Raw genomic sequence first — 24,262 nt, 5'->3', positions numbered from 1 at the left:
GATGTGATATCCAAGTCCTTCCCATTCCAATCCTTAGACACTTCCTACAGCATGAGATGTGATATCTCAATGATTCTATTACCAAACCTGAGACCCGTCCTATAACATGAGATGGGATATCCAACTCCTTCCCATTTCAATCCTGAGAAACTTCCGATAGCAGAGATGTGATATCTCAATGCTTAGACCAAACCTGAGACCCTTCCTATAACATGAGATGTGATATCCAACTCCTTCCCGTTCCAAACCTGAGACCCTTTCTATAGCAAGAATCTAATATCCAACTCCTTCCCATTCCAATCCTGAGACCATTCCTATAGCATGAGATGTGATATCTCAATGCTTCTAATACCAAACCTGAGATCCTTCCTATGACATGAGATGTGATATCCAATTCCTTCCAATTCCAAACCTGAGACCCTTCCTATAGCATGAGATGTGATATCTCAATGCTTCTAATACCAAACCTGAGATCCTTCCTATAACATGAGATGTGATATCCAAATCCTTCCCCTTCCAAACCAGAGACCCTCCCTTTAGCATGAGATGTGATATCCAACTCCTTCCCATTCCAATCCTGAGACATTTCTGATAGCATGAGATGTGATATCTCAATGCCTCTAATACCAAACCTGAGATCCTACCTCTAACATGAAATGTGATATCCAACTCCTTCCCCTTGCAAACCTGAGAGCCTTCCTATAGCATGAGATGTGATATCGAAGTATTTCCCATTCCAATCCTGAGACCCTTCCTATAACATGAGATGTGATATCCAACTCCTTCCCATTCCAACCTGAGACCCTTCCTATAGCATGAGATGGGATATCCAACTACTTCCAAATCCAATCCTGATACCCTTCCGATAGCATGAGATGTGATATCTCAATCCCTCTAATACCAAACCTGAGATCCTTCCTATAACATGAGATGTGATATCAAAATCCTTCCCCTTCCAAACCTGAGACCCTCCCTTTAGCATGAGATGTGATATCCAACTCCTTCCCATTCCAATCCTGAGACCCTTCTGATAGCATGAGATGTGATATTCAATGCCTCTAATACCAAACCTGAGATCCTACCTCTAACATGAAATGTGATATCCAACTCCTTCCCTTTCCAAACGTGAGAGCCTCCCTATAGCATGAGATGGGATATTCAAGTCCTTCCCATTCCAATCCTGAGACCCTTCCTATAGCATGAGATGTGATATCTCAATGCTTCCAATACCAAACCTGAGACCGTTCCTATAACATAAGATGGGATATCCAACTCCTTCCCATTCCAATCCTGAGACCCTTCCGATAGCAGAGATGTGATATCTCAATGCTGATACCAAACCTGAGACCCTTCCTATGGCATGAGATGTCATATACAACTCCTTCCCATTCCAATCCTGAGACCATTCCTATAGCATGAGATGTGATATCTCAATGCTTCTAATACCAAACCTGAGATCCTTCCTATGACATGAGATGTGATATCCAATTCCTTCCCATTCCAAACCTGAGACCCTTCCTATAGCATGAGATGTGATATCTCAATGCTTCTAATACCAAACCTGAGATCCTTCCTATAACATGAGATGTGATATCCAAATCCTTCCCCTTCCAAACCAGAGACCCTCCCTTTAGCATGAGATATGATATCCAACTCCTTCCCATTCCAATCCTGAGACATTTCTGATAGCATGAGATGTGATATCTCAATGCATCTAATACCAAACCTGAGATCCTACCTCTAACATGAAATGTGATATCCAACTCCTTCCCCTTGCAAACCTGAGAGCCTTCCTATAGCATGAGATGTGATATCGAAGTATTTCCCATTCCAATCCTGAGACCCTTCCTATAACATGAGATGTGATATCCAACTCCTTCCCATTCCAACCTGAGACCCTTCCTATAGCATGAGATGGGATATCCAACTACTTCCAAATCCAATCCTGATACCCTTCCGATAGCATGAGATGTGATATCTCAATCCCTCTAATACCAAACCTGAGATCCTTCCTATAACATGAGATGTGATATCAAAATCCTTCCCCTTCCAAACCTGAGACCCTCCCTTTAGCATGAGATGTGATATCCAACTCCTTCCCATTCCAATCCTGAGACCCTTCTGATAGCATGAGATGTGATATTCAATGCCTCTAATACCAAACCTGAGATCCTACCTCTAACATGAAATGTGATATCCAACTCCTTCCCTTTCCAAACGTGAGAGCCTCCCTATAGCATGAGATGGGATATTCAAGTCCTTCCCATTCCAATCCTGAGACCCTTCCTATAGCATGAGATGTGATATCTCAATGCTTCTAATACCAAACCTGAGACCCTTCCTATAACATAAGATGGGATATCCAACTCCTTCCCATTCCAATCCTGAGACCCTTCCGATAGCAGAGATGTGATATCTCAATGCTGATACCAAACCTGAGACCCTTCCTATGGCATGAGATGTCATATACAACTCCTTCCCATTCCAATCCTGAGACCCTTCCTATAGCATGGGATGTGATATCTCAATGCTTATACCAAACCTGAGACCCTTCCTATAGCATGAGATGTGATATCCAACTCCTTCCCATTCCAATCCTGAGACCCTTCCTATAACATGAGATGTGATGTCTCAATGCTTCTAATACCAAACCTGAGATCCTTCCTATGGCATGAGATGTCATATAAAACTCCTTCCCATTCCATTCCTGAGACCCTTCCTATAGCATGAGATGTGATATCCAACTCCTTCCCATTCCAATCCTGAGACCCTTCCTATAGCATGAGATGTGATATCCAAATCCTTCCCATTCCAATCGTGAGACCCTTCCTATAGCATGAGATGTGATATCCAAAACCTTCCCTTTCCAAAACTGAGAGCCTACCTATAGCATGAGATGTGATATCCAACTCCTTCCCATTCCAATCCTGAGACCCTTCCTATAGCATGAGATGTGATATCTCAATGCTTATACCAAACCTGAGACCCTTCCTATAGCATGAGATGTGATATCCAAATCCTTCCCATTCCAATCCTGAGACCCTTCCTATAGCAGGAGATGTTATATCTCAATGCCTCTAATACCAAACCTGAGATCCTACCTCTAACATGAAATGTGATATCCAACTCCTTCCCGTTCTAAACCTGGGAGCCTTCCTATAACATGAGATGTGATATCGAAGTGCTTCCCATTCCAATCCTGAGACCCTTCCTATAACATGAGATGTGATATCCAACTCCTTCCCATTCCAATCCTGAGACCCTTCCTATAGCATGAGATGTGATGTCTCAATGCTTCTAATACCAAATCTGAGATCCTTCCTATAACATGGGATGTGATATCCAACTCCTTCCCATTGCAATCTTGAGACCGTTTCTATAGCATGAGATGTGATATCTCAATGCTTATACCAAACCTGAGACCCTTCCTATAGCATGAGATGTGATATCCAAATCCTTCCCATTCCAATCGTGAGACCCTTCCTATAGCATGAGATGTGATATCTCAATGCCTCTAATACCAAACCTGAGATCCTACCTCTATAATGAAATTTGATATGCAACTCCTTCCCCTTCCAAACCTGATAGCCTTCCTATAGCATGAGATGTGATATCCAAGTCCTTCCCATTCCAATCCTGAACACTCTTCCTATAACATGAGATGTGATATCCAACTCCTTCCCATTCCAACCTGAGACTCTTCCTATAGCATGAGATGGGATATCCAACTCCTTCCAAATCCAATCCTGATACCCTTCTGATAGCATGAGATGTGATATCCCAATGCTTCTACAAAACCTGAGACCCATACCATGGCATGAGATGTGATATCAAACTCCTTCCCATTCCAATCCTGACACCCTTCCTATAGCTTGAGATGTGATATCCAACTCCTTCCCATTCCAATTCTGAGACCCGTCCTATACCATGGGACTTGATATCTCAATGCTTCTAATACCAAACCTGAGACCGGTCCTATAACATGAGATGTGATATCCAAATCCTTCCCCTTCCAAACCTTAGACCCTTCCTTTATCATGAGATGTGATATCCAATTCGTTCCCATTCCAATCCTGAGACCCTTCCTATAGCATGAGATGTGATATCTCAATGCTTCTAATACCAAACCTGAGACCCTTGCTATAACATGAGATGTGATATTCAAGTCCTTCCCATTCCAATCCTGAGACCCTTCCTATAGCATGAGATGTGATATCTCAATTCTTCTAATACCAAACCTGAGACCCTTCCTATAATGAGATGGGATATCCAACTCCTTCCCATTCCAATCCTGAGACCCTTCCGATAGCAGAGATGTGATATCTCAATGCTTATACCAAACCTGAGACCCTTCCTATGGCATGAGATGTCAAATACAACTCCTTCCGATTCCAATCCTGAGACCCTTCCTATAGCATGAGATGTGATATCTCAATGCTTCTAATAATAAACCTGAGATCCTTCCTATAACATGAGATGTGATATCCAACTCCTTCCCATTCCAAACCTGAGACCCTTCCGATTGCATGAGATGTGATATCAAACTCCTTCCCATTCCAATCCTGAGACCCTTCCTATACCATGAGATGTGATATCTCAATGCTTCTAATACCAAACCTGACACCCGTCCTAAAACATGAGATGTGATGTCCAAATCCTTCCCCTTCCAAACCTGAGATCTTTCCTTTAGCATGAGATGTGATATCCAACTCCTTCCCATTCCAATCCTGAGACCCTTCCTATACCATGAGATGTGATATCTCAATGCTTCTAATACCAAACCTGACACCCGTCCTAAAACATGAGATGTGATGTCCAAATCCTTCCCCTTCCAAACCTGAGATCTTTCCTTTAGCATGAGATGTGATATCCAACTCCTTCCCATTCCAATCCTGAGACCCTTCCTATAGCATGATATGTGATATCACAATTTTTCAAATACCAAACCTGAGATCCTTCCTATAACATGAGATGTGTATCCAACTCCTTCCTATTCCAAACCTGAGACCCTTCCTATAGCCTGATATGTGATATCTTAATGCTTCTAAAACCAAACCTGAGAACCATCCAATAACATATGTGAAATCCAAATCCTTCCCTTTCCAAACCTGAGACCCTTCCGATAGCATTAGATGTGATATCTCAATGCTTCTTAAACCAAACATGAGAACCATCCTATAACATGAGATGTGAAATCCAAATCCTTCCCTTTCCAAACCTGAGACCCTCCCTATAGCATGAGATGTGATATCTAAGTCCTTCCCATTCCTATCCTGAGACCCTTCCGATAGCAGAGATGTGATATCTCAATGCTTGGACCAAACCTGAGACCCTTCCTATGGCATGAGATGTGATATCCAACTCCTTCCCATTCCAATCTTGAGACGCTTCCTATAGCATGAGATGTGATATCTCAATGCTTCTAATACCAAACCTGGGACCCGTCCTATAACATGAGATATGATATCCAAATCCTTCCCCTTCCAAACCTGAGACCCTTCCTTTAGCATGAGATGTGATATCTCAATGTTTCTAATAAAAAACCTGAGACTCTTCCTATAGCAAGAGATGTGATATCCAAAACCTTCCCATTCCAATCCTGAGACCCTTCCTATAACATGAGATGTGATATCTCAATGCCTCTAATACCAAACCTGAGATTCTTCCTATAACATGAGATGTGATATCTCAATGCTTCTAATACCAAACCTGAGACCCTCCCTTTAGCATGAGATGTGATATCCGACTCCTTCCCATTCCAATCCTGAGACCCTTCTGATAGCATGAGATGTGATATCTCAATGCCTCTAATACCAAACCAGAGATTCTTCCTATAACATGAGATGTGATATCTCAATGCTTCTAATACCAAACCTGAGACCCTCCCTTTAGCATGAGATGTGATATCCGACTCCTTCCCATTCCAATCCTGAGACCCTTCTGATAGCATGAGATGTGATATCGCAATGCTTCTAATACCAAACCTGAGACCCTTCCTATAACATAAGATGGGATATCCAACTCCTTCCCATTCCAATCCTGAGACCCTTCCGATAGCAGAGATGTGATATCTCAATGCTTATACCAAACCTGAGACCCTTCCTGTGGCATGAGATGTCATATCCAACTCCTTCCCATTCCAATCCTGAGACCCTTCCTGTAGCATGATATGTGATATCACAATTTTTCTAATACCAAACCTGAGATCCTTCCTATAACATGAGATGTGTATCCAACTCCTTCCCATTCCAAAACCTGAGACCCTTCCTATAGCATGAGATGTGATATCTTAATGCTTCTAAAACCAAACCTGAGAACCATCCAATAACATATGTGAAATCCAAATCCTTCCCTTTCCAAACCTGAGACCCTTCCGATAGCATTAGATGTGATATCTCAATGCTTCTAAAACCAAACATGAGAACCATCCTATAACATGAGATGTGAAATCCAAATCCTTCCCTTTCCAAATCTGAGACCCTTCCTATAGCTTGAGATGTGATATTAAACTCCTTCCCATTCCAATCCTGTGATAGCTTGAGATGTGATATCCAACTCCTTCCCATTCCAATCCTGAGATAGCTTGAGATGTGATATCCAACTCCTTCCCATTCCTATCCTGAGACCCTTCCGATAGCAGAGATGTGATATCTCAATGCTTATACCAAACCTGAGACCCTTCCTATAGCATGAGATGTGATATCCAAATCCTTCCCATTCCAATCCTGAGACCCTTCCTATAGCATGAGATGTGATATCCAACTCCTTCCCATTCCAATCCTGAGACCCTTCCTATAGCATGAGATGTGATATCTCAATGCTTATACCAAACCTGAGACCCTTCCTATAGCATGAGATGTGATATCCAAATCCTTCCCATTCCAATCCTGAGACCCTTCCTATAGCATGAGATGTGATATCTCAATGCCTCTAATACCAAACCTGAGATCCTTCCTTGAACATGAAATGTGATATCCCACTCCTTCCCTTTCCAAACCTGAGAGTTTACCTATAGCATGAGATGTGATATCCAAGTCCTTCCCATTCCAATCCTTAGACACTTCCTACAGCATGAGATGTGATATCTCAATGATTCTATTACCAAACCTGAGACCCGTCCTATAACATGAGATGGGATATCCAACTCCTTCCCATTTCAATCCTGAGAAACTTCTGATAGCAGAGATGTGATATCTCAATGCTTAGACCAAACCTGAGACCCTTCCTATAACATGAGATGTGATATCCAACTCCTTCCCGTTCCAAACCTGAGACCCTTTCTATAGCAAGAATCTAATATCCAACTCCTTCCCATTCCAATCCTGAGACCATTCCTATAGCATGAGATGTGATATCTCAATGCTTCTAATACCAAACCTGAGATCCTTCCTATGACATGAGATGTGATATCCAATTCCTTCCCATTCCAAACCTGAGACCCTTCCTATAGCATGAGATGTGATATCCAACTCCTTCCCATTCCAATCCTGAGACATTTCTGATAGCATGAGATGTGATATCTCAATGCCTCTAATACCAAACCTGAGATCCTACCTCTAACATGAAATGTGATATCCAACTCCTTCCCCTTGCAAACCTGAGAGCCTTCCTATAGCATGAGATGTGATATCGAAGTATTTCCCATTCCAATCCTGAGACCCTTCCTATAACATGAGATGTGATATCCAACTCCTTCCCATTCCAACCTGAGACCGTTCCTATAGCATGAGATGGGATATCCAACTACTTCCAAATCCAATCCTGATACCCTTCCGATAGCATGAGATGTGATATCTCAATCCCTCTAATACCAAACCTGAGATCCTTCCTATAACATGAGATGTGATATCAAAATCCTTCCCCTTCCAAACCTGAGACCCTTCTGATAGCATGAGATGTGATATTCAATGCCTCTAATACCAAACCTGAGATCCTACCTCTAACATGAAATGTGATATCCAACTCCTTCCCTTTCCAAACGTGAGAGCCTCCCTATAGCATGAGATGGGATATTCAAGTCCTTCCCATTCCAATCCTGAGACCCTTCCTATAGCATGAGATGTGATATCTCAATGCTTCTAATACCAAACCTGAGACCCTTCCTATAACATAAGATGGGATATCCAACTCCTTCCCATTCCAATCCTGAGACCCTTCCGATAGCAGAGATGTGATATCTCAATGCTGATACCAAACCTGAGACCCTTCCTATAACATAAGATGGGATATCCAACTCCTTCCCATTCCAATCCTGAGACCCTTCCGATAGCAGAGATGTGATATCTCAATGCTTATACCAAACCTGAGACCCTTCCTGTGGCATGAGATGTCATATCCAACTCCTTCCCATTCCAATCCTGAGACCCTTCCTATAGCATGATATGTGATATCACAATTTTTCTAATACCAAACCTGAGATCCTTCCTATAACATGAGATGTGTATCCAACTCCTTCCCATTCCAAAACCTGAGACCCTTCCTATAGCATGAGATGTGATATCTTAATGCTTCTAAAACCAAACCTGAGAACCATCCAATAACATATGTGAAATCCAAATCCTTCCCTTTCCAAACCTGAGACCCTTCCGATAGCATTAGATGTGATATCTCAATGCTTCTAAAACCAAACATGAGAACCATCCTATAACATGAGATGTGAAATCCAAATCCTTCCCTTTCCAAACCTGAGACCCTTCCTATAGCTTGAGATGTGATATCAAACTCCTTCCCATTCCAATCCTGTGATAGCTTGAGATGTGATATCCAACTCCTTCCCATTCCAATCCTGAGATAGCTTGAGATGTGATATCCAACTCCTTCCCATTCCTATCCTGAGACCGTTCCGATAGTAGAGATGTGATATCTCAATGCTTGTACCAAACCTGAGACCCTTCCTATGGCATGAGATGTGATATCCAACTCCTTCCCATTCCAATCCTGAGACCCTTCCTATAGCATGAGATGTGATATCTCAATGCTTATACCAAACCTGAGATCCTTCCTATAGCATGAGATGTGATATCCAAATCCTTGCCATTCCAATCCTGAGACCCTTCCTATAGCATGAGATGTGATATCTCAATGCCTCTAATACCAAACCTGAGATCCTTCCTTGAACATGAAATGTGATATCCCACTCCTTCCCTTTCCAAACCTGAGAGTCTACCTATAGCATGAGATGTGATATCCAAGTCCTTCCCATTCCAATCCTTAGACACTTCCTACAGCATGAGATGTGATATCTCAATGATTCTATTACCAAACCTGAGACCCGTCCTATAACATGAGATGGGATATCCAACTCCTTCCCATTTCAATCCTGAGAAACTTCTGATAGCAGAGATGTGATATCTCAATGCTTAGACCAAACCTGAGACCCTTCCTATAACATGAGATGTGATATCCAACTCCTTCCCGTTCCAAACCTGAGACCCTTTCTATAGCAAGAATCTGATATCCAACTCCTTCCCATTCCAATCCTGAGACCATTCCTATAGCATGAGATGTGATATCTCAATGCTTCTAATACCAAACCTGAGATCCTTCCTATGACATGAGATGTGATATCCAATTCCTTCCCATTCCAAACCTGAGACCCTTCCTATAGCATGAGATGTGATATCTCAATGCTTCTAATACCAAACCTGAGATCCTTCCTATAACATGAGATGTGATATCCAAATCCTTCCCCTTCCAAACCAGAGACCCTCCCTTTAGCATGAGATGTGATATCCAACTCCTTCCCATTCCAATCCTGAGACATTTCTGATAGCATGAGATGTGATATCTCAATGCCTCTAATACCAAAACTGAGATCCTACCTCTAACATGAAATGTGATATCCAACTCCTTCCCCTTGCAAACCTGAGAGCCTTCCTATAGCATGAGATGTGATATCGAAGTATTTCCCATTCCAATCCTGAGACCCTTCCTATAACATGAGATGTGATATCCAACTCCTTCCCATTCCAACCTGAGACCCTTCCTATAGCATGAGATGGGATATCCAACTACTTCCAAATCCAATCCTGATACCCTTCCGATAGCATGAGATGTGATATCTCAATCCCTCTAATACCAAACCTGAGATCCTTCCTATAACATGAGATGTGATATCAAAATCCTTCCCCTTCCAAACCTGAGACCCTCCCTTTAGCATGAGATGTGATATCCAACTCCTTCCCATTCCAATCCTGAGACCCTTCTGATAGCAAGAGATGTGATATTCAATGCCTCTAATACCAAACCTGAGATCCTACCTCTAACATGAAATGTGATATCCAACTCCTTCCCTTTCCAAACGTGAGAGCCTTCCTATAGCATGAGATGTGATATCTCAATGCTTCTAATACCAAACCTGAGACCCTTCCTATAACATAAGATGGGATATCCAACTCCTTCCCATTCCAATCCTGAGACCCTTCCGATAGCAGAGATGTGATATCTCAATGCTGATACCAAACCTGAGACCCTTCCTATGGCATGAGATGTCATATACAACTCCTTCCCATTCCAATCCTGAGACCCTTCCTATAGCATGAAATGTGATATCTCAATGCTTATACCAAACCTGAGACCCTTCCTATAGCATGAGATGTGATATCCAACTCCTTCCCATTCCAATCCTGAGACCCTTCCTATAACATGAGATGTGATGTCTCAATGCTTCTAATACCAAACCTGAGATCCTTCCGATGGCATGAGATGTCATATAAAACTCCTTCCCATTCCATTCCTGAGACCCTTCCTATAGCATGAGATGTGATATCCAACTCCTTCCCATTCCAATCCTGAGACCCTTCCTATAGCATGAGATGTGATATCCAAATCCTTCCCATTCCAATCGTGAGACCCTTCCTATAGCATGAGATGTGATATCCAAAACCTTCCCTTTCCAAAACTGAGAGCCTACCTATAGCATGAAATGTGATATCCAACTCCTTTCCATTCCAATCCTGAGACCCTTCCTATAGCATGAGATGTGATATCTCAATGCTTATACCAAACCTGAGACCCTTCCTATAGCATGAGATGTGATATCCAAATCCTTCCCATTCCAATCCTGAGACCCTTCCTATAGCATGAGATGTGATATCCAAATCCTTCCCCTTCCAAACCTGAGACCCTCCCTTTAGCATGAGATGTGATATCCAACTCCTTCCCATTCCAATCCTGAGACCCTTCTGATAGCATGAGATGTTATATCTCAATGCCTCTAATACCAAACCTGAGATCCTACCTCTAACATGAAATGTGATATCCAACTCCTTCCCCTTCTAAACCTGGGAGCCTTCCTATAACATGAGATGTGATATCGAAGTGCTTCCCATTCCAATCCTGAGACCCTTCCTATAACATGAGATGTGATATCCAACTCCTTCCCATTCCAATCCTGAGACCCTTCCTATAGCATGAGATGGGATGTCTCAATGCTTCTAATACCAAATCTGAGATCCTTCCTATAACATGAGATGTGATATCCAACTCCTTCCCATTACAATCTTGAGACCCTTCCGATAGCAGAGATGTGATATCTCAATGCTGATACCAAACCTGAGACCCTTCCTATAACATAAGATGGGATATCCAACTCCTTCCCATTCCAATCCTGAGACCCTTCCGATAGCAGAGATGTGATATCTCAATGCTTATACCAAACCTGAGACCCTTCCTGTGGCATGAGATGTCATATCCAACTCCTTCCCATTCCAATCCTGAGACCCTTCCTATAGCATGATATGTGATATCACAATTTTTCTAATACCAAACCTGAGATCCTTCCTATAACATGAGATGTGTATCCAACTCCTTCCCATTCCAAAACCTGAGACCCTTCCTATAGCATGAGATGTGATATCTTAATGCTTCTAAAACCAAACCTGAGAACCATCCAATAACATATGTGAAATCCAAATCCTTCCCTTTCCAAACCTGAGACCCTTCCGATAGCATTAGATGTGATATCTCAATGCTTCTAAAACCAAACATGAGAACCATCCTATAACATGAGATGTGAAATCCAAATCCTTCCCTTTCCAAACCTGAGACCCTTCCTATAGCTTGAGATGTGATATCAAACTCCTTCCCATTCCAATCCTGTGATAGCTTGAGATGTGATATCCAACTCCTTCCCATTCCAATCCTGAGATAGCTTGAGATGTGATATCCAACTCCTTCCCATTCCTATCCTGAGACCCTTCCGATAGTAGAGATGTGATATCTCAATGCTTGTACCAAACCTGAGACCCTTCCTATGGCATGAGATGTGATATCCAACTCCTTCCCATTCCAATCCTGAGACCCTTCCTATAGCATGAGATGTGATATCTCAATGCTTATACCAAACCTGAGATCCTTCCTATAGCATGAGATGTGATATCCAAATCCTTCCCATTCCAATCCTGAGACCCTTCCTATAGCATGAGATGTGATATCTCAATGCCTCTAATACCAAACCTGAGATCCTTCCTTGAACATGAAATGTGATATCCCACTCCTTCCCTTTCCAAACCTGAGAGTCTACCTATAGCATGAGATGTGATATCCAAGTCCTTCCCATTCCAATCCTTAGACACTTCCTACAGCATGAGATGTGATATCTCAATGATTCTATTACCAAACCTGAGACCCGTCCTATAACATGAGATGGGATATCCAACTCCTTCCCATTTCAATCCTGAGAAACTTCTGATAGCAGAGATGTGATATCTCAATGCTTAGACCAAACCTGAGACCCTTCCTATAACATGAAATGTGATATCCACCTCCTTCCCGTTCCAAACCTGAGACCCTTTCTATAGCAAGAATCTAATATCCAACTCCTTCCCATTCCAATCCTGAGACCATTCCTATAGCATGAGATGTGATATCTCAATGCTTCTAATACCAAACCTGAGATCCTTCCTATGACATGAGATGTGATATCCAATTCCTTCCCATTCCAAACCTGAGACCCTTCCTATAGCATGAGATGTGATATCTCAATGCTTCTAATACCAAACCTGAGATCCTTCCTATAACATGAGATGTGATATCCAAATCCTTCCCCTTCCAAACCAGAGACCCTCCCTTTAGCATGAGATGTGATATCCAACTCCTTCCCATTCCAATCCTGAGACATTTCTGATAGCATGAGATGTGATATCTCAATGCCTCTAATACCAAAACTGAGATCCTACCTCTAACATGAAATGTGATATCCAACTCCTTCCCCTTGCAAACCTGAGAGCCTTCCTATAGCATGAGATGTGATATCGAAGTATTTCCCATTCCAATCCTGAGACCCTTCCTATAACATGAGATGTGATATCCAACTCCTTCCCATTCCAACCTGAGACCCTTCCTATAGCATGAGATGGGATATCCAACTACTTCCAAATCCAATCCTGATACCCTTCCGATAGCATGAGATGTGATATCTCAATCCCTCTAATACCAAACCTGAGATCCTTCCTATAACATGAGATGTGATATCAAAATCCTTCCCCTTAAAAACCTGAGACCCTACCTTTAGCATGAGATGTGATATCCAACTCCTTCCCATTCCAATCCTGAGACCCTTCTGATAGCAAGAGATGTGATATTCAATGCCTCTAATACCAAACCTGAGATCCTACCTCTAACATGAAATGTGATATCCAACTCCTTCCCTTTCCAAACGTGAGAGCCTTCCTATAGCATGAGATGTGATATCTCAATGCTTCTAATACCAAACCTGAGACCCTTCCTATAACATAAGATGGGATATCCAACTCCTTCCCATTCCAATCCTGAGACCCTTCCGATAGCAGAGATGTGATATCTCAATGCTGATACCAAACCTGAGACCCTTCCTATGGCATGAGATGTCATATACAACTCCTTCCCATTCCAATCCTGAGACCCTTCCTATAGCATGAGATGTGATATCTCAATGCTTATACCAAACCTGAGACCCTTCCTATAGCATGAGATGTGATATCCAACTCCTTCCCATTCCAATCCTGAGACCCTTCCTATAACATGAGATGTGATGTCTCAATGCTTCTAATACCAAACCTGAGATCCTTCCGATGGCATGAGATGTCATATAAAACTCCTTCCCATTCCATTCCTGAGACCCTTCCTATAGCATGAGATGTGATGTCCAACTCCTTCCCATTCCAATCCTGAGACCCTTCCTATAGCATGAGATGTGATATCCAAATCCTTATCATTCCAATCGTGAGACCCTTCCTATAGCATGAGATGTGATATCCAAAACCTTCCCTTTCCAAAACTGAGAGCCTACCTATAGCATGAAATGTGATATCCAACTCCTTTCCATTCCAATCCTGAGACCCTTCCTATAGCATGAGATGTGATATCTCAATGCTTATACCAAACCTGAGACCCTTCCTATAGCATGAGATGTGATATCCAAATCCTTCCCATTCCAATCCTGAGACCCTTCCTATAGCATGAGATGTGATATCCAAATCCTTCCCCTTCCAAACCTGAGACCCTCCCTTTAGCATGAGATGTGATATCCAACTCCTTCCCATTCCAATCCTGAGACCCTTCTGATAGCATGAGATGTTATATCTCAATGACTCTAATACCAAACCTGAGAACCTACCTCTAACATGAAATGTGATATCCAACTCCTTCCCCTTCTAAACCTGGGAGCCTTCCTATAACATGAGATGTGATATCGAAGTGCTTCCCATTCCAATCCTGAGACCCTTCCTATAACATGAGATGTGATATCCAACTCCTTCCCATTCCAATCCTGAGACCCTTCCTATAGCATGAGATGGGATGTCTCAATGCTTCTAATACCAAATCTGAGATCCTTCCTATAACATGAGATGTGATATCCAACTCCTTCCCATTACAATCTTGAGACCGTTTCTATAGCATGAGATGTGATATCTCAATGCTTATACCAAACCTGAGACCCTTCCTATAGCATGAGATGTGATATCCAAATCCTTCCCATTCCAATCGTGAGACCCTTCCTATAGCATGAGATGTGATATCTCAATGCCTCTAATACCAAACCTGAGATCCTACCTCTAAAATGAAATTTGATATGCAACTCCTTCCCCTTCCAAACCTGATAGCCTTCCTATAGCATGAGATGTGATATCCAAGTCCTTCCCATTCCAATCCTGAGACCCTTCCTATAACATGAGATGTGATATCCAACTCCTTCCCATTCCAACCTGAGACCCTTCCTATAGCATGAGATGGGATATCCAACTCCTTCCAAATCCAATCCTGATACCCTTCCGATAGCATGAGATGTGATATCCCAATGCTTCTACCAAACCTGAGACCCATACTATGGCATGAGATGTGATATCAAACTGCTTCCAATACTAACCTGAGACCCTTCCTATAGCATGAGATGGGATATCCAACTCCTTCCAAATCCAATCCTGAAATCCTTCCGATAGCATGAGATGTGATATCCCAATGCTTCTACCAAACCTGAGACCCATACTATGGCATGAGATGTGATATCCAACTCCTTCCCATTCCAATTCTGAGACTCTTCTGATAGCATGAGATGTGATATCTCAATGCCTCTAATACCAAACCTTAGATCCTACCTCTAACATGAAATGGAATATCCAACTCTTTCCCGTTCCAATTCTGAGACCCTTCCTATACAATGAGACTTGATATCTCAATGCTTCTAATACCAAACCTGAGAGCCGTCCTATAACATGAGATGTGATATCCAAATCCTTCCCCTTCCAAACCTTAGACCCTTCCTTTATCATGAGATGTGATATCCAACTCCTTCCCATTCCAATCCTGAGACTCTTCCGATATCATGAGATGTGATATCTCAATGCTTCTAATATCAAACTTGAGACCCTCCCTATAGCATGAGAAGTGATATCCAAGTCCTTCCCATTCCAATCCTGAGACCCTTCCTATAGCATGAGATGTGATATCTCAATGCTTCTAATACCAAACCTGAGACCCTTCCTATAACATGAGATGGGAATATCCAACTCCTTCCCATTCCAATCCTGAGACCCTTCCGATAGCAGAGATGTGATATCTCACTGCTTATACCAAACCTGAGACCCTTCCTATAGCATGAGATGTGATATCCAACTCCTTCCCATTCCAATCCTGAGACACTTCCTATAGCATGAGATGTGATATCTCACTGCTTATACCAAACCTGAGACCCTTCCTATAGCATGAGATGTGATATCCAACTCCTTCCCATTCCAATCCTGAGACCCTTCCTATAGCATGAGATGTGATATCTCAATGCTTCTAATATCAAACTTGAGACCCTCCCTATAGCATGAGATGTGATACCCAAGTCCTTCCCATTCCAATCCTGAGACCCTTCCTACAGCATGCGATGTGATGTCTCAATGCTTCTAATACCAAACCTGAGACTCTTCCTATAACATGAGATGGGATATCCAACTCCTTCCCATTCCAATCGTGAGACCCTTCCGATAGCAGAGATGTGATATCTCAATGCTTATACCAAACCTAAGACCCTTCCTATGGCATGAGATGTCATATACAACTCCTTCCCATTCCAATCCTGAGACCCTTCCTATAGCATGAGATGTGATATCTCAATGCTTATACCAAACCTGAGACCCTTCCTATAGCATGAGATGTGATATCCAACTCCTTCCCATTCCAATCCTGAGACCCTTCCTATAGCATGAGATGTGATGTCTCAATGCTTCTAATACCAAACCTGAGATCCTTCCTATAACATGAGATGTGATATCCAACTCCTTCCCATTCCAATCCCGAGACCCTTCCTATAGCATGAGATGTGATATCTCAATGCTTATACCAAACCTGAGACCCTTCCTATAGCATGAGATGTGATATCCAACTCCTTCCCATTCCAATCCTGAGACTCTTCCTATAGCATGAGATGTGATATCTCAATGCCTCTAATACCAAACCTGAGATCCTTCCTCTAACATGAAATGTGATATCCAACTCCTTCCCTTTACAAACCTGAGAGCCTACCTATAGCATGAGATGTGATATCCAAGTCCTTCCCATTCCAATCCTTAGACCCTTCCTACAGCATGCAATATGATATCTCAATGATTCTAATAACAAACCTGAGACCCGTCCTATAACATGAGATGGGATATCCAACTCCTTCCCATTCCAATCCTGAGACACTTCCGATAGCAGAGATGTGATATCTCAATGCTTATACCAAACCTGAGACCCTTCCTATAACATGAGATGTGATATCCAACTCCTTCCCGGTCCAAACCTGAGACCCTTCATATAGCATATGTGATATCCAACTCCTTCCCATTCCAAACATGAGACCCTTCCTATAGCAAGAGTGTAATATCCAACTCCTTCCCATTCCAATCCTGAGACCATTCCTATAGCATGAGATGTGATATCTCAATGCTTCTAATACCAAACCTGAGATCCTTCCTATGACATGAGATGTGATATCCAATTCCTCCCCATTCCAAACCTGAGAACCTTCCTACAGCATGCGATGTGATATCTCAATGCTTCTAATACCAAACCCGAGACCAGTCCTATAACATAAGATTGGATATCCAACTCCTTCCCCTTCCAAACCTGAGACTCTTCCTATAGCATGAGATGTGATATCCAACTTCTTCCCATTCCAATCCTGAGACCCTTCCTATAACATGAGAGATGTGATGTCTCAATGCTTCTAATACCAAACCTGAGATCTTTCCTATAACATGAGATGTGATATCCAACTCCTTCCCATTCCAATCCTGAGACCCTTCCTATAGCATGAGATGTGATATCTCAATGCTTATACCAAACCTGAGACCCTTCCTATAGCTTGAGATGTGATATCCAACTCCTTCCCATTCCAATCCTGAGACCCTTCCTATAGCATGAGATGTGATATCTCAAGGCCTCTAATACCAAACCTGAGATCCTTCCTCTAACATGAAATGTGATATCCAACTCCTTCCCCTTCCAAACCTGAGAGCCTTCCTATAACATGAAATGTGATATCCAATTCCTTCCCATTCCAACCTGAGACCCTTCCTATAGCATGAGATGGGATATCCAACTCCTTCCAAATCCAATACTGATACCCTTCCGATAGCATGAGATGTGATATCCCAATGCTTCTACGAAACCTGAGACCCATACTATGGCATGAGATGTGATATCAAACTCCTTCCCATTCCAATCCTGAGACCCTACCTATAGCTTGAGATGTGATATCCAACTCCTTCCCATTCCAATTCTGAGACCCTTCCTATACCATGAGACTTGATATCTCAATGCTTCTAATACCAAACCTGAGACCCGTCCTATAACATGAGATGTGATATCCAAATCCTTCCCCTTCCAAACCTTAGACCCTTCCTTTATCATGAGATGTGATATCCAATTCCTTCCCATTCCAATCCTGAGACCCTTCCGATATCATGAGATTTGTTATCTCAATGCTTCTAATATCAAACTTGAGACCCTCCCTATAACATGAGATGTGACATCCAAGTCCTCCCCATTCCAATCCTGAGACCCTTCCTATAGCATGAGATGTGATATCTCAATGCTTCTAATACCAAACCTGAGACCCTTCCTATAACATGATTTGGGATATCCAACTCCTTCCCATTCCAATCCTGAGACCCTTCCGATAGCAGAGATGTGATATCTCAATGCTTATACCAAACCTGAGACCCTTCCTATGGCCTGAGATGTCATATGCAACTCCTTCCCATTCCAATCCTGAGACCCTTCCTATAGCATGAGATGTGATATCTCAATGCCTCTAATACCAAACCTGAAATCCTTCCCCTAACATGAAATGTGATATCCAACTCCTTCCCTTTCCAAACCTGAGAGCCTACCTATAGCATGAGATGTGATATCCAAGACCTTCCCATTCCAATCCTTAGACCCTTCCTACATCATACAATATGATATCTCAATGATTCTAATAACAAACCTGAGACCCGTCCTATAACATGAGATGTGATATCCAACTCCTTCCCATTCCAATCCTGAGACACTTCCGATAGCAGAGATGTGATATCTCAATGCTTATTCCAAACCTGAGACCCTTCCTATAGCATGAGATGTGATATCCAACTCCTTCCCTTTCCAAACCTGAGACCCTTCCTATAGCATATGTGATATCCAACTCCTTCCCATTCCAAACATGAGACCCTTCCTATAGCAAGAATGTAATGTCCAACTCCTTCCCATTCCAATCCTCAGACCCTTCCTACAGCATGCGATGTGATATCTCAATGCTTCTAATACCAAACCTGAGACCCGTCCTATAACATGAGATGGGATATCCAACTCCTTCCCGTTCCAAACCTGAGACCCTTCCTATAGCATGAGATGTGATATCCAACTCCTTCCCATCCCAATCCTGAGACACTTCCGATTGCAGAGATGTGATATCTCAATGCTTATACCAAACCTGAGACTCTTCCTATAACATGAGATATGATATGCAACTCCTTCCCGTTCCAAACCTGAGACCCTTCCTATAGCATAAGATGTGATATCCAACTCCTTCCCATTCCAATCCTTAGACCCTTCCTACAGCATGCAATATGATATCTCAATGATTCTAATAACAAACCTGAGACCCGTCCTATAACATGAGATGGGATATCCAACTCCTTCCCATTCCAATCCTGAGACACTTCCGATAGCAGAGATGTGATATCTCAATGCTTTTACCAAACCTGAGACCCTTCCTATAACATGAGATGTGATATCCAACTCCTTCCCGGTCCAAACCTGAGACCCTTCCTATAGCATATGTGATATCCAACTCCTTCCCATTCCAAACATGAGACCCTTCCTATAGCAAGAGTGTAATATCCAACTCCTTCCCATTCCAATCCTGAGACCATTCCTATAGCATGAGATGTGATATCTCAGTGCTTCTAATACCAAACCTGAGATCCTTCCTATGACATGAGATGTGATATCCAATTCCTCCCCATTCCAAACCTGAGAACCTTCCTACAGCATGCGATGTGATATCTCAATGCTTCTAATACCAAACCCGAGACCAGTCCTATAACATGAGATTGGATATCCAACTCCTTCCCCTTCCAAACCTGAGACTCTTCCTATAGCATGAGATGTGATATCCAACTTCTTCCCATTCCAATCCTGAGACCTTTCCTATAACATGAGATGTGATGTCTCAATGCTTCTAATACCAAACCTGAGATCTTTCCTATAACATGAGATGTGATATCCAACTCCTTCCCATTCCAATCCTGAGACCCTGAGACCCCATGAGATGTGATATCTCAATGCTTATACCAAACCTGAGACCCTTCCTATAGCTTGAGATGTGATATCCAACTCCTTCCCATTCCAATCCTGAGACCCTTCCTATAGCATGAGATGTGATATCTCAAGGCCTCTAATACCAAACCTGAGATCCTTCCTCTAACATGAAATGTGATATCCAACTCCTTCCCCTTCCAAACTTGAGAGCCTTCCTATAACATGAAATGTGATATCCAATTCCTTCCCATTCCAACCTGAGACCCTTCCTATAGCATGAGATGGGATATCCAACTCCTTCCAAATCCAATACTGATACCCTTCCGATAGCATGAGATGTGATATCCCAATGCTTCTACCAAACCTGAGACCCATACTATGGCATGAGATGTGATATCAAACTCCTTCCCATTCCAATCCTGAGACCCTACCTATAGCTTGAGATGTGATATCCAACTCCTTCCCATTCCAATTCTGAGACCCTTCCTATACCATGAGACTTGATATCTCAATGCTTCTAATACCAAACCTGAGACCCGTCCTATAACATGAGATGTGATATCCAAATCCATCCCCTTCCAAACCTTAGACCCTTCCTTTATCATGAGATGTGATATCCAATTCCTTCCCATTCCAATCCTGAGACCCTTCCGATATCATGAGATTTGTTATCTCAATGCTTCTAATATCAAACTTGAGACCCTCCCTATAACATGAGATGTGACATCCAAGTCCTCCCCATTCCAATCCTGAGACCCTTCCTATAGCATGAGATGTGATATCTCAATGCTTCTAATACCAAACCTGAGACCCTTCCTATAACATGATTTGGGATATCCAACTCCTTCCCATTCCAATCCTGAGACCCTTCCGATAGCAGAGATGTGATATCTCAATGCTTATACCAAACCTGAGACCCTTCCTATGGCCTGAGATGTCATATGCAACTCCTTCCCATTCCAATCCTGAGACCCTTCCTATAGCATGAGATGTGATATCTCAATGCCTCTAATACCAAACCTGGAATCCTTCCTCTAACATGAAATGTGATATCCAACTCCTTCCCTTTCCAAACCTGAGAGCCTACCTATAGCATGAGATGTGATATCCAAGACCTTCCCATTCCAATCCTTAGACCCTTCCTACAGCATACAATATGATATCTCAATGATTCTAATAACAAACCTGAGACCCGTCCTATAACATGAGATGTGATATCCAACTCCTTCCCATTCCAATCCTGAGACACTTCCGATAGCAGAGATGTGATATCTCAATGCTTATTCCAAACCTGAGACCCTTCCTATAGCATGAGATGTGATATCCAACTCCTTCCCGTTCCAAACCTGAGACCCTTCCTATAGCATATGTGATATCCAACTCCTTCCCATTCCAAACATGAGACCCTTCCTATAGCAAGAATGTAATATCCAACTCCTTCCCATTCCAATCCTCAGACCCTTCCTACAGCATGCGATGTGATATCTCAATGCTTCTAATACCAAACCTGAGACCCGTCCTATAACATGAGATGGGATATCCAACTCCTTCCCGTTCCAAACCTGAGACCCTTCCTATAGCATGAGATGTGATATCCAACTCCTTCCCATCCCAATCCTGAGACACTTCCGATTGCAGAGATGTGATATCTCAATGCTTAAACCAAACCTGAGACTCTTCCTATAACATGAGATGTGATATCCAACTCCTTCCCGTTCCAAACCTGAGACCCTTCCTATAGCATAAGATGTGATATCCAACTCCTTCCCATTCCAATCCTGAGACCCTTCCGATAGCATGAGATGTGATATCTCAATGCTTCTAATACCAAACCTGAGATCCTTCTTATAACATGTGATGTGATATCCAAATCCTTCCCCTTCCAAACCTGAGACCCTCCCTTTAGCATGAAATGTGATATCCAACTCCTTCCCATTCCAATCCTGAGACCCTTATGATAGCATGAGATGTGATATCTCAATGCCTCTAATACCAAACCTGAGATACTTCCGATAGCATGAGATGTGATATCTCAATGCTTCTAATACCAAACCTGAGATCCTTCCTATAACATGAGATGTGATATCCAAATCCTTCCCCTTCCAAACCTGAGACCCTCCCTTTAGCATGAGATGTGATATCCAACTCCTTCCCATTCCAATCCTGAGACCCTTCTGATAGCATGAGATGTGATATCTCAATGCCTCTGATACCAAACCTGAGATCCTACCTCTAACATGAAATATGATATCCAACTCCTTCCCATTCCAATCCTGAGACTCTTCCTATAGCATGAGATGTGATGTCTCAATGCTTATACCAAACCTGAGACCCTTCCTATGGCATGAGATGCCATATACAACTCCTTCCCATTCCAATCCTGAGACCATGCTTATAGCATGAGATGTGATATCTCAATGCTTCTAATACCAAACCTGAGATCTTTCCTATAACATGAGATGTGATATCCATCTCCTTCCCATTCCAATCCTGAGACCATTCCTATAGCATGAGATGTGATATCTCAATGCTTATACCCAACCTGAGACCCTTCCTATAGCTTGAGATGTGATATCCAACTCCTTCCCATTCCAATCCTGAGACCCTTCCTATAGCATGAGATGTGATATCTCAATGCCTCTAATACCAAACCTGAGATCCTTCCTCTAACATGAAATGTGATATCCAACTCCTTCCCCTTCCAAACCTGAGAGCCTTCCTATAGCATGAGATATGGTATCCAAGTCCTTTCCATTCCAATCCTGAGACCCTTCCTATAACATGAGATGTGATATCCAACTCCTTCCCATTCCAACCTGAGACCCTTCCTATAGCATGAGATGGGATATCCAACTCCTTCCAAATCCAATCCTGATACCCTTCCGATAGCATGAGATGTGATATCCCAATGCTTCTACCAAACCTGAGACCCATACTATGGCATGAGATGTGATATCAAACTCCTTCCCATTCCAACCTGAGACCCTTCCTATAGCATGAGATGGGATATCCAACTCCTTCCAAAATCAATCCTGAAATCCTTCCGATAGCATGAGATGTGATATCCCAATGCTTCTACCAAACCTGAGACCCATAGTATGGCATGAGATGTGATATCCAACTCCTTCCCATTCCAATTCTGAGACTCTTCTGATAGCATGAGATGTGATATATCAATGCCTCTAATACCAAACCTGAGATCCTACCTCTAACATGAAATGTGATATCCAACTCTTTCCCGTTGCAAACCTGAGAGCCTTCCTATAGCATGAGATGTGATATCGAAGTCCTTCCCATTCCAATCCTGAGACCCTTCCTATAACATGAGATGTGATATCCAACTCCTTCCCATTCCAACCTGAGACCCTTCCTATAGCATGAGATGGGATATCCAAATCCTTCCAAATCCAATCCTGATACCCTTCCGATAGCATGAGATGTGATATCCCAATGCTTCTACCAAACCTGAGACCCATACTATGGCATGAGATGTGATATCAAACTCCTTCCCATTCCAATCCTGTGACCCTTCCTATAGCTTGAGATGTGATATCCAACTCCTTCCCATTCCAATTCTGAGACCCTTCCTATACAACGAGACTTGATATCTCAATGCTTCTAATACCAAACCTGAGAACCGTCCTATAACATGAGATGTGATATCCAAATCCTTCCCCTTCCAAACCTTAGACCCTTCCTTTATCATGAGATGTGATATCCAACTCCTTCCCATTCCAATCCTGAGACTCTTCCGATATCATGAGATGTGATATCTCAATGCTTCTAATATCAAACTTGAGACCCTCCCTATAGCATGAGATGTGATATCCAAGTCCTTCCCATTCCAATCCTGAGACCCTTCCTATAGCATGAGATGTGATATCTCAATGCTTCTAATACCAAACCTGAGACCCTTCCTATAACATGAGATGGGAATATCCAACTCCTTCCCATTCCAATCCTGAGACCCTTCCGATAGCAGAGATGTGATATCTCAATGCTTATACCA

Source organism: Ambystoma mexicanum, unplaced genomic scaffold (assembly GCF_040938575.1).
Source record: "Ambystoma mexicanum isolate Mex_15411 unplaced genomic scaffold, UKY_AmexF1_1 Mex_scaf4, whole genome shotgun sequence".
NCBI lineage: Eukaryota > Metazoa > Chordata > Amphibia > Caudata > Ambystomatidae > Ambystoma > Ambystoma mexicanum.
This window is presented reverse-complemented; position numbering follows the sequence as displayed.